The 12,491-nt window shown below is 39.5% G+C and overlaps 1 long non-coding RNA gene across 2 annotated transcripts in view; it reads right to left on the bottom strand.

Moving 5' to 3' along the window:
• Positions 1-961: 961 nt before the first annotated feature.
• LOC309865053 overlaps positions 962-12,491 on the bottom strand; it is a 32,376-nt gene continuing 20,846 nt past the window's right edge. For both annotated transcript variants that reach the window (XR_014311925.1, XR_014311926.1), the window contains exon 3: positions 962-2,881. This is a non-coding gene — a long non-coding RNA (uncharacterized lncRNA). The remainder of the gene's footprint in view (positions 2,882-12,491) is intronic.

Genomic DNA, 12,491 nt, shown 5'->3' with positions numbered 1-12,491 from the left:
AGAGAAGTTAACTTTCTTCATTACACACTTTCTATTTAAATTATGCAATATACACGTACTACTTTTTATAATGAAGGCAAAACACTTAACTCCATTTTTTAAATTTTTTTATTAATTTATTTATTTTCAGCACAACAGTATTCATTATTTTTTCACCACACCCAGTGCTCCATGCAATCCATGCCCTCTATAATACCCACCACCTGGTACCCCAACCTCCCACCCCCCTGCCACTTCAAACCCTTCAGATTGTTTTTCAGAGAGACTTAACTCCATTTAAAAAATTTACTTTGAGACTCTACATTTTTGTAGTGCCTCTGAGTTATGATTGTATAGTCAATTGTCCAATGTTTCCGTTGATCTAAGAAAGAATGCAGCAGTGGGTAAAGAAACATGACATGTACATCTAAATCTTCAGGCACATGAGAGAGGGATGCTATGACATGCTGGGTCATCAGTTGCTAACAGTTATTTCTTGCCTGCCTTCCTTCCTTCCTTCCTTCCTTCCTTCCTTCCTTCCTTCCTTCCTTCTTTTTGAGCAGGGGAGAGGCAGAGAGAGAGAAGGCGCCTCCCTACCAAGCAGGGAGCCCAAGACTCCCAGGACCCCGGAATCATGATCTGAGTTGAAACCAAGAGTGGGACACTTAACTGACTGAGCCATCCAGGTACGCCTACCAACAGTGATTTCAAAGTCAAAGATAGACAAAACAACTATACAAATGAAATTAGCAATAATATTACTCAGAGTAATGAGTAGGTTGAAAACATAAATCTACCTGTTGTAGTTTTTGTGTGAAATAAGTTTGTTCCTATTCTTTATAGCACATACTTTCTAGCTTGTTAATATTACTTACAGAGTGACAACCTAGAAGCATCAAGTCTCTTTTAAGAAGTTCAGCTGTTTTTCCAAAATTAAGTAAGCTGTATTTTCTTTGTAAAAGCATGAGTTTTGAGATCTCAAAAAGGCTGATTCATTATTCACATGCTTATACAATATATTTTATGAATGCTATAAAAATTGTAATGTTATTTGCTTTACTTCTCTGCAACATTTCCTGGGGCTACATCAAAATCCAGAAATATGCATAGCAATTCACGAGACCTGTGAACACCTGCCATCACGTGAGCACAGTGAGGTGGGGAGGGGAGTTCAGGAGTATTGCTGGTCTAACAGAGGCCAGAGCTATGAATTTAGCATCTCAGCCTTAGTAGCCATTGCACTGCTGACTTCTGGAAAGCCAAAATTCCATAGCTCCTTTCTTTCCATCAAAATATGGTTATAATGCCAATATGGCTACATCAAAGCCCTCACTTCAAAGACCTTCAGAAAGAAGACATGTCGGATAATTACCTACAGAGAGATAGGGAGGTTGCGTCCAAAGAAGGACCCTTGATCCAACTTTTGTTAGGCACCTGCTGGAGGAGCAGCTCCCATTAGACAGAGTGGAAAAGACACCAAAGATGACTCATGCTCCTGAATCTGAGACCATGCATCCACCTGTTGGAACACCTACAGGGATGACAGCGACTGTCCTGGCGGCTGATGACCATAACTCTTAAGCAATGTGACTTCAGAGCCTAGGAAGGGCACAGAGTCATTTTTAAAACCCCCTGTCTGCTAGTATTAAAAATAAGTTTATGAAATAAACATAAACATTAAACATGTGTTTTCTCACAGCTGTGTCATTTCTCAGCTAATACGCCATGCGTCCTGAAAATGTCATGGGCAATTGTTTTGTTACCAACACAATCTATTTCCTATCTCCTCCAGCTGCTTATAACTCCTGAGAGAGAACGGCACAGGGAGAATATATTTTGTTTACTTCTGTGTGTGTTGTTTTTAAAAATGAGGCCATTTCAAGCAGTGATGGTGGGAGATTTTGTTTGTTTTTGTTGTGGTTGTTCATTTATTGGTTACTCTGGTGCCCCTTCTCTCAGCTCCCCTTCAACACATGTATGGTGTACAAACATTTAGCCTCCTGTAGTTTTCTCAAATCTACTAAGATATGGACTCCGCTCAGCAGCATCCTGATAGCAAACGCAGATAAGGGATCCCCAAAATTGGATTCAGTCTACACATGAAACCATTCTAGACTGCATGTTTATCTTCCTCAGTCTTCACCCCTTGACTGGCTCTGCTTCCTTTTAATGATCTCTGAACACTCTAGAATATTTTGGTCATTGGGGGAGCTGGGCACAAGCAGGTCCAAGGCAACATTGCATGGTCTGTCGCACATGTCGTGACGCTCCAGCTTCTTGGCTCTACTCAGCACCCACCCACGGAGGCCTGTGAATCCCAACCAGCTCCAGTTCCCCACATCTTCAAGACACTCTCCTCTCCATATGGAGCCACTCCAGATAGTCCATCTCCTTGCACATAAACCCTTAAAAATCCAAATTCTGAACCATTCCTGATCTCTGAAATGTGATAAGTTCCCCTGAGACTGAAAGGAAGGAATCCATCAACATGCCCTCAAAGAGGTGTTCATGGCAACACTCAAAACACAAATCTGTCCCTTACTCCAGCTTCTTTTCAGCCTTTTATGGGCTGTATGGACTACTGTCAGACCCAGGGTTGCCACAGGGATCTGGGTGTCTCTAGAGCCAGCCTGAGTCACAATTCTCTTCCCCTCTTGAGTCTTCAGCCATAGCAACATAGAACAACCTTTTTCTCTTAAAACGCAGATGATGGAAGGAGACATCCCCTCCACATCCCTCTGCCGGTGCTGCCCATTCATTCACACTCTCACTGGTGCAGGATGACTCGACAAGAGCCCCTGGCAACCCTTCCATCTCAATGATACAGTGAAAGGAACTACTGCTTGGTTAAAAAAAATGTATAGTTTTGGGCACTCCATTTCCCAGTCTTCAGTTTCTTCATCTGCAAAATAAAATAGGTGAATTCGAATGAATGCTTTAATATCATTTCCAGCACCAACCATACAGGAAGTTTCTGGGTGGAGATACTGTGTGTGATGACGGGACCCATTTTGGGGAACCCGCTGGCCATCATTCAACCTGATGAAGTCAACTCAGTTTCTGCACTGACTCCAAGCTCTCTGTCATTTTTTAAAAATTTTATTTATTTATTTGTCAGACACAGAGAGAGAGAGAGAACAAGCAGATGGAGAAACACACAGAGTGAGAAGCCGGCTTCCTGCTGAGCTAAGAGCCCGACTCAGGGCTCTAACCTAAGACCTAGGGATCATGCCCCGAGCAGATGCTTAACTAACTGAGCCACGCAAGCTCTCTGTTTAAACACATTGTAATAAGTAAACAACCTCTATTGTTAGATTTTTATTTTGCTGCATATATTTAATGCTAACATGTTCATAATTTCCAACTTGAAGCACTACAAAATCTTGACATCATCAGAAGGGAAATACACTCAGTTTAGTTTCGATACACTTGAATATAGTCTTTGGAAAATCAGTTCTGTCATGTCTCCTTATTCCACCAGATTATCATATTCCATGCATTCTGGAAAACAGATCATATACTGCAAATAACTTAAACCTGGACTTCCGTCAGTGATACAGTTAGAACATTCTGGCATTCTGGACTAATGTTTTTAAGACTACTTTTTAACAAAAAAATATTCTTTTCCTTAGCCAAATGTCAGGAATGATAAAACATTCATGAGAAACTCATTTTGATCCTTTCCTATAAACTGTTAAGTCTTGATAAGTCTAATAACCTTCAAATCTAGAATACTAAAATATGACCTGTGTTTTCCAAATGTGAACAAAGTACAAAAAGCAGGGGGGGGGGGGAAACCTGACAAATGTTATAATGGGTCTGAAGACTCAAGTCGGATGGGGCTCTTAAAAGAAGAGCCTTTAAGAGAGGTCTTGACTTTGTCCTGTATGTGGGCACTGATGGAAGGCTGAGACAAACAGCCCCACCAGCGACAATCTCATAATTGACCAGATCCACCATACTATCATTCTGATTTGGTAAGTATAAGTCTGGTTTCAATGGGGCCAGGCTTTTTTGTACCTGTATCAGTCAATCATCGACTGCAGAAGGTTATCTAGTGGGGGGGCAGGGATGACCTCCCAACATATGTGGACAAGGGACACCTGCTAATGGAGGGGGAAGCTACAGAGAAGGATGCAGTTGTGTGCTGTTAGTAGACAAGATGGGTTGGAGGCATCAGCCCAAGGAAATCTGATGTGGGCAGAACACCAACAGCATTTACTCCACAGGTGTAGCCAAAGACTACCTCTGGTGCCCAAGGGAATAGAGGGGCAGTTATTCCCAAAGCCAAATCAAATGTTGTATGCAGAGTCATCAGAGAACCTGAATACTTCACTGTTTGGAATTTTTTGAGGGAATTTTCTGAATGTAGGGAGAGTCAGTAACAATAATTTGCCACTCCTGTAAACTGCCAAATTCTTACATTGGTTTATTGATTTGGAAAATATGTATCGAATGCTTAATATTTGCTAAGCTAGACTTTGGAGTTATATAAATGAATAAATCTTGCCTCTCCTCTTAAATTGCTCACCATCTAGTGAGGAGGACAGACATCTGAACAGATGATGACAACTGACTTATGAGATGCGCAACCATAGAAATAGGGGAGCATCGCAAAGAAGAATTGCTAACTTCTTTTGTGTGTTACTCTGTTTCAGGTGCTAGAGAGTATTGTCACAGCAACTGAGCAGATGAACTTTTTTTTTTTTAATATAATTTTTTATTTTTTCTAAACATATATTTTTATCCCCAGGGGTACAGGTCTGTGAATCACCAGGTTTACACACTTCACAGCACTCACCAAAGCACATACCCTCCCCAATGTCCATAATCCCACCCCCTTCTCCCAACCCCCCTCCCCCCAGCAACCCTCAGTTTGTTTTGTGAGATTAAGAGTCACTTATGGTTTGTCTCCCTCCCAATCCCAGCAGATGAACTTTTTATCCCCTAAACCATAATAAGACGAATGAGTCCCAGAGAAATTAGGTAACCTGCCTGTGTTCACACAGCTAGTAAGTGATATGTCTGATCTTTCTGACTCATGATGGATCCCCATGCCCCAGACTCTGACTACACATGAGCATTGCATTAAGTGCGTATTACAAAAGGAGGTAGAGATTAGTAGGAAAAGAATGTCCTAATTATTTAACCTATAAATCCTAAATTTGGAGAACCAACTGGGAAGAGAAAATGGGATGATTTCTGGGACTGAGTATAGGTGAAGATCTTGTTTTTTTTTGTATTTTAAGCAATTGGTATATTTTATAAATAATCTTGTGAACTACTACACTATGGTTTTGAAGAAGAAGAAAAATAAGGTCATGTGCCAAGATGATATGTCTTATCTGCTGAAGCAAGGTAAAACTGTTATGTATATCTTTTTCTCTAAAATAAGAGAGATATATTATCACTGTGGCTATCAAAGTGTCTGTGAATGCAGAAATGCTCATTATTTATATAGTAACATAAATGTATGCAGCAGATTTACTATACATCGCACCTGCTGAGCACACAACTCCCTCCCCCAAAGAAAAGAGTACAATGAAGGAAAAACATAATCTAGACAAATAGAAAGTAGTGTGGTCTTTATGGCCAGAAAGCTTCATAGAACAGATATTGTTCTCTGTTTAAAATATTCAGTGATGAGACCCTATACACTGTACTTGTAAAATATGGATTTACTTGATCAGATCTATCATTTTTATGTTCCTCAGGATACCAATGAAACTGTGTTTCAAAATAAGCTCACTGAGAATCAAAGTTGAAGACAGGGCAGTGGTTTAGGGCATGTGGTTGAGGAGTGGCTAGAAAAGACAAAATGTACAAAAGCTAAAATAATTTGATGTAGTGGGACTACATCAAACCAAAGAGCTTCTGGATAAGGGAAACCGTCAACTAAACAAAAAGACAACTTGCAGGATAGGCAAAGATATTTGCCAAGTGTACATCTGATAAGGAGTTAGTATTCAAAATACATAAAGAACTTACACAACTTAATACAAAAAAGAAAAAAAAAAACACCAAAAACCAGATTAAAAAATAGGCAGAGGACTTGAGTAGAGATTTTTTCCAAAGGAGCCACACAGATGGCCAACAGGTCTAAGAGAAAGATGCTCCACATCACTCATCATCAGGAAAATATAAATCAAAACCACGACGAGGTATCACCTCATCGCTGGCAGATTGACTAGCATCAAAAATGCAAATAATAATAATAATAATAACAACAACAAACACTGGTAAGGATGTAGCAAAAATAGCACCCTCGTATACTATTGGTGGGAATATAAATTGGTGCAGCCACTCTGGAAAACAGTATAGAGGTTCCTCAAAAACTTAAAAATAGAACTACCTTATGGTTCAGCTATTCCACTCCTGGGTGTTTATCGGAAGAAAACAAAAATACTAATTCAAAGAGATATCTGCATCCTTATGTTCACTGTATTATTTATAAGAGACAGGACATGGAAGCAACCCAAGAGTCCATCAGTAGATGACTGGATAATATGTATAATAGAATATTACTCAGCCATTAAAAAGAATGAAATCTTGCCATTTGTTACAGCATAGATGAACACAGAAAGGCAGAAAAGATAAATACTGTATGATTTTACTAATATGTGGAATCTAAAAAAAAAAAAAACAAAGCAAACAAACAGAACAAAACACAGACAAATAATTACAGGAAACAAATGATTTGTTATCAAAGAGAGTATGAGGGGTCAGTGAAATGGGTAAAGGGGATTAAGAGGTACAAACTTCCAATTATAAAATAAATAAGCCACGGGGATATAATGTGCAGCATAGGGAATACAATCAATAATAAAATTAATATTGTATAGTGACATGGTAACCAGACATCATGGAAATCAGTTTTTTAAAGATTTTTTAATTTATTTACTTGACAGAGATCACAACTAGGCAGAGAGGCCGGCAGAGAGAGAGGAGGGGAAGCAGGCTCCCCGCTGAGCAGGGAGCCCGATGCGTGACTTGATCCCAGGACCCTGGGATCATGACCTGAGCCGAAGGCAGAGGTTTTAACCCACTGAGCCACCCAGGTGCCCCCATGGAAATCATTTTATAATGTATAAAAATATAGGATCACTATGATTTATATCTGAAACTAGTAGGACATTGTGTGTCAATTATATTTCAGAAAAAGAATAATGTATCACTACTGCTTTAGTAATTGTGACAGCTGAACTATACTAATGAAAGATGTTAATAATAAGGAAAACTGGCCAAGGGTATGTAGTAACTTTCTGTACCATCTTCACAAATTTTCTGTAAAAAGGTCAAAACTTTTATACTTAAAAAATAAAAGAAAATGGGATGTAAACGTTAATATCACAATTAATAGATGTGATTTAGAAACATGTTACGCAAAAGGTTAGAGAGGGTCTGTTTGTCTCATAGAAATGTGTCTGTGGGTTGGGCAATGGATCAGAGTAAGGTCCATCCGGCTTGATACAAGTTACTTAGTTTTATCTCAGGCCACAGATTCAATCTCCATGATCTACAGAATCAAGTCAGAAATGTGGGTTGTGGGTCATAAGAGCAAGTGGCCCAAACTGCGGCTCAAAGGACAGAAGTCATCACTATTTTGGACATGTTATTCAAATTAGCTATGGTAATGATGGCAATGAATCAAGCTACCTTTTATTGAAGAGTTATTTTTAAACTGATAGCACTAAAGATAGGTAATACATGTTATTTAAAATGGTGCAAATGCACACTGAAAAAATAAAATAAAATAAGAAATAATGTATTTTCACATCCCTTCACGTATTTTAATAAAAGTTCTTCACTCATATAAATAAGTAAATAAATAAAGCAACTACATCATCAAAATACCCATTGGCCAGTTAATAGCAGGGTGGCCATACAATTTATTGTCTAAGTCAGGACACTTTTTATGTGAAAAAGAGATACTACTAATAATCACCCCAGTACAATATGGGCAAACCATGATTGTTTCAGGTAAACCTAGACCCATGGAGAAAATGAGAAAATGTCCAGATTACCATGAAAACCCTGAGAATTTGAATCCTCTTTATTCATCTTCAGCCTTCAAGGAAGTCAGTAATCCTCCAGGAAGTAGGATAACTATAAGACTACATTCCACAGAGCTTCCTGGAGAGCAGCCAGAATTAGGTTTCAAACAAGTTCCAACAGTGAGTTTGTCCTTATCACCTACTGCAATTCTTAACCAGTTTTACCGACTTCAAAGGAGCTTTGAAGAAAAAAGAAGACATCTTTAATATGTGTGTGAAAACCACAACATAAAGGGCACATTTAGCAGTATTTCTCGCTCCTAGCTCAGGAAAACACTACCCAGTGAATGTGAGTCAACATTTATCCACCCAGAAACTCTCTCTACTCTTCAGTAAAAGAAGTCATTATTGGCCTTGTGAAACTACAGACCAACCTTGCCACTATTAACAATTTGAGCTAGATAAAAATTCTTTGTTCTGGGGCGTTGACCTGTGCATTGTAGGATGTTTTAACAATTCTTGGCCTCTCTTCTCTCAATGCCAATACCACTCTCCCTATACTTTTGACAATTAAAAACCTCCAGATATTGCCAGGTGTTCCCCAGGGGACAAAAATCACCCATATTTGAGAACCAGTGGTATAGACCATGACCTTTTTTCTTTGCCATTACACCTGCTACCAAGCTGACCCATGCTCTGAACGTCTACAAATCCTCACAACTTTCAGGTGAAAAGGACCTCAGAGGGAATAATCCTCTCTTCCACATGTTTGTTAAAGCATCTGTAACATCCCAGGCCCATAATCATCCAGATTCTGTTTGGCTCACTTCCTCATGAGATAATCTATTTAAAACTTGAGCATTTGAATATGAGGAAGTTTATTAATGCTGAGCCAAAATCAGCTTGCCTGTGATTATCTCTCTCATCCTAATTTTACCCAAAGGAGCTCCATAAAAGATGTCTACTCCCGCTTCTACCACGCAGTCTTTCCTTTCTTCCTAGAGAAGTTTTTCTATTTCTTTCCATAATACTTGCCTTAAATAAGCCACCAGTTTATCTCTCTGCCTCAGGATTTTCCAAATAATCAAAATGATATGAGGGTGAGGATGGAAGATGGTAATGATGGTATTGATGATGAGGACAATGATGGCAGCAGGATGAGAATAATGATGGAGACAATAACAGTGAAGATGATGATGGTAGTGGTAATGATGATGGAGGTACTAGTGGCAATTGTGGTGATAATGGTAGTGACAGTGAGAATGATGGTGGTGATGATGATGATGGTGGTGATGATGATGGTGGTGATGCAGATGATGATGGGGATGGTGATGACAATGGTGGTGATAGTAGCAGTTGTGATGGTGATAATGGTGGTGGGAGTGAGAATGATGGAGGTGGTGGTGATGATGATGACAATGATGCAGATGGTAATGATGATGATGGCAGTGTTGAGGATGATGGGGATGATGATGATGATGATGATGATGTTGGGGATGTTGGTGGATGATGGGGATGCTGGTGAAAATCATGGCACTGATGAAGATGATGACGGGGATGACAATGACAATAGTGGTGGTAGTAGCTATTGTGGCAGTAATGATGGTGGTAGCAGTGAGTATGATGGTGATGGTGATGTTAGCCATAATTTATTGAGCTCCTTCTATGTAGTGTATGCTCTTAATCCATCACAATGCAACCCACTGTACCAAACATACTAATAATGAAGTTAGCAAATTATTCTAAAATATAACTTCTACCAGATGACTCCCTACTTCACAAACTTACCTTGGATTTCTACTGCATGGTCCCCTCCAAGACTTCCAGAGCTCTTCTTAAACTTTCTCTACTTTGGGAAGCCTATAAAATTCTTTTTTTTCTACTGAGAGGCTCAATGAGACTTCCCAGGCTTTCCTCCTCCCACTTCCAGTCCACCCAAGACAACTTTGTCTGGCCAGTTCAAATTCTTTCCCTCCATTACCCTCCAGAGAGAGTTCTTTCTTTACCAGACTGGCTTCAGCAGACTTGTGAGGCAGAATTAAGAGATTGATTAGAGAAAAGAGAAACCACATAGACACACACACACCCCCAAATTAAAAAGCTACAAGAAGCAAGAAGGACAAAAATAAAAGGTGTGGGTTGGGTGTCAAGAAAGTTAGAAGTGTTTTGTTTGAAGGGCTTTAGAGAGGCAGTGCTAATCAGGAGATCTTAGGGAAGAGAGGATCTAGACTTCTGAAGGGTATCACTGAAGGTTATAACTTAGATCACCTTTCACATTCTTCCTGAAACACAAGAAATATTTTTAATTCTTTTGAGTTATGAGATTGTGCTTATTTGAATGCAAAAGCATAAAAAAGCCTTGGATATGTGGTCCTCAATTTATATTGAGTTATATTTATAATCTAAACTGGGACTTTGGGGAGTAAAAAGGGGAACTATTAATAATTATTCTGGAACAACAGACATAAATCAGGACTAACCTGGGCAAACCAGGATGTCCAATCACCCTAGTTATAATCATTATAAAATGTGACAAGTGAAAGGATGAGGTGTACCCAGGACATCCCCTTGAGCCCAGAAGATGAGTATCTTATCCACTTAATGGCAAGAAAGAGGAGAAAAAAATCTTTCCAACTACCTGGGCCTATAGTGAATTTTTTATTTTCTGAATTAGACCCAGTCTCTGTCACCTGAATTACATCCTGTGTCTCGTTATTTGCTAATTTCTTCTAATGTTCACAAAGAGTAGAAAAAAAAGGGGGGGACCATCAATCTTTTATATCCTCAAAGGAAGAAAAGAAAAGAACATCATTCTTCTGTATCTTTCACAGTGCTGGGCAGCGTAGGAGATCCAAAGAAAAAGAAGGGTCACGATAAATGCATGTTGTTTGAGCAATCTTATTTCCCTAGACTGGGTGCTATGCACCCACTTTCCAATTATTTTGTAATGGCCTCTGAGCAACATCAGTAGTGGGGCAGAAAGGGTAATGTCAATATTTACAGCCAAGCAGGCAAACATTTCTATCTCTGACTTAGAGAAGAGTGTGTACTAGAGTCTCATTTACCAAGTTTCCCCAACATCCCACAACGTCATTTAAGAGTCCATCACATTTATACACCCACATTGCCAAGCACAGGTAAACTCTGTCTTCAGCTCTGAAAAAGAAAAATGCCCTTACACTCACCACCACCTTCCTCCCTCCCCCCCGCATCTGCTGCTCCAACATTACACTAGTTGCCTTGAGTAAAAAATTTCAAATGCTCTTCTGCAACCAATAGGCAGGGTTCAAGAAGAAAAATGACTGGTTATCTCTTGTTCACTTAAATTCAATCAGACACAGAACACAAGACAGCAGAAAATCCACTTCCTGAGCAGCTCACTTGGATACTAGCAACTTCCTGGCAGTACAGGAGCATTTTGCTGCAAAGTCATCTCTTTGGGCCCTCTCCATGCAGATGGCATGGAGGAAGTTGAAAAAAACTGATGAAGTGTGCTGTCCTGAACGCCTGGACTTAGACAGGAGCGCCACTGTCAGGGAAAGGAACCTATACTGACCAAAGTCTTTTGATCTAAATGTCAAACGAACATGAATGTTCTGCTGATGAGTATAAAAATGTTCTCACCTGCTGACCTGAGATGGCACTTTTCCTGACTGGTGAGCTCCATTATAAAATTGCTTCTTGGACCCAATTTCATGACATATTACCTAAGACATATTTCTAGGACACAACCAGTTTTCCTGATAGCTAATATTTACTTATTCATCAATGCATAAAATATAACTAAAGCATCATATGAGGGGAGGCAGGTAGGGAATCCAGGTGTGGGGAAGGATGGAAGGAAGATGTTCCCTCACCATCAGCACCAGCCCGAAACAGCATCATCAACAATTCACTGGATGCCATGGAATGACAGAAACGTGCATAAACTACTGGTCAAATCATGTCATTCCCACCTTCGTTCTACTTTATTCCCTGAGAAACACAGAGTACTCCGATGAGACAGACCCTATTTTCCAACACCAATACTATTAAGGAGTTCTACTTTAAACCAATAAAATACATACATTAATAACACCACCTTCCTATTTTCCCATTAAAACGCCATCCCTACCATTATTTTACAGGGACTATAAATGTCCCTTCAACTTCAGGCTCAGTTCAAGGCAGATTGTAACTAGGCACAATCTGTCACAAGGTTTTGGTACATTTTATCCTTTTTTATGATGAAACACCAAACAATTAGGCCACAGGGTACAGGGAGTATAGCTCAATAAAGTTCTAGGAGTCTAAAGAGTAGTCTGTCCTTTTATTTTGTTGCTAATAAATATTTTATTGTTGTTTGGAGGACACATAAGTGGAAATAGCAATTTCCTTTCTGTGACTATCCTAGAAATGGTAGTTGCTTCTTGATGAGCAGAAACAAGACTTTCCTTTTAGGTGCTTGCCCGTGCATAAAACTTCACTTAACTATGCAGCCAGTATGATCCTAGAAGACTGGGTAAGAGATGATTTCAC

This window comes from Mustela nivalis, assembly GCF_964662115.1.
Source record: "Mustela nivalis genome assembly, chromosome: 5".
In the NCBI taxonomy this organism is placed as follows: domain Eukaryota; kingdom Metazoa; phylum Chordata; class Mammalia; order Carnivora; family Mustelidae; genus Mustela; species Mustela nivalis.
This window is presented reverse-complemented; position numbering and strand designations above follow the sequence as displayed.